The sequence below is a fragment of the Oxyura jamaicensis genome, unplaced genomic scaffold (genome assembly GCF_011077185.1).
Source record: "Oxyura jamaicensis isolate SHBP4307 breed ruddy duck unplaced genomic scaffold, BPBGC_Ojam_1.0 oxyUn_random_OJ69032, whole genome shotgun sequence".
NCBI classification, from domain to species: Eukaryota; Metazoa; Chordata; class Aves; order Anseriformes; family Anatidae; genus Oxyura; species Oxyura jamaicensis.
This window is the reverse complement of record NW_023309178.1, coordinates 436-1061: the sequence shown is the minus strand read 5'-3', so window position 1 is coordinate 1061 and position 626 is coordinate 436. Positions and strand designations below refer to the sequence as shown.

Here is a 626-nt window from a genome sequence, read left to right as displayed (position 1 = left end):
GGCGGCGTGGGGGAGGCCCCCGGCGGCGGAGCGGCCCCGCCCGGCGCGGAGAGGCGCGGCCCGGCCCCGCACTCACCCGCTCGCGGCCTCCTCGCGGGTCCTCCAGCGCCAACAATGAGCGGCCCCTTCCGGCTGCCGCTCTGCGCCGGGCCGGAAGCGCTCTATGGTGCTTCCGGGGCGACCCGGAACAAGCCGCGGGGCCCTTCCCGGCGTGCCGCGCTTCTCTTCCCGGTCCGTGACGTCACAGCCGTGCGCCGCCAGCACGCCGCGGCCTCCTCCCGGCCCCGCTCCGCCGCCGCCGCCCCCCGCTCCCGACACGGAGCGCTCCCGGCCCCGCCCGCTGCCACCCCCGGCTCCTCCGCACCGCCTCGCCGCCCGGCCCCAACCGGCTCCCCCCCGGTCCCTAACACCCCTCCATGGCCCCTACCGGCGCCCCCCGGTCCCTACCGGCGATCCCGGCCCCGCCGCCCCCCGCCCCGGCCGCCCCCAGCAGCACCACACCGCGTCCAACACATCCAAGCTTTATTGGCGGCCCCGGGGCCGTTACAGAGCAGGGCCCCGGCCCCAAGGCGGCCCCGCCGCCGGCTCCCCGCGGCGCTCCCACGGCTCCTCCGGTCCGGGGCTGC

At 80.5% G+C, this 626-nt stretch overlaps 1 long non-coding RNA gene across 1 annotated transcript in view; it reads right to left on the bottom strand.

Moving 5' to 3' along the window:
• Positions 1-505: 505 nt before the first annotated feature.
• LOC118159249 overlaps positions 506-626 on the bottom strand; it is a 350-nt gene continuing 229 nt past the window's right edge. The window contains exon 2 of the long non-coding RNA XR_004747057.1: positions 506-622. This is a non-coding gene — a long non-coding RNA (uncharacterized LOC118159249). The remainder of the gene's footprint in view (positions 623-626) is intronic.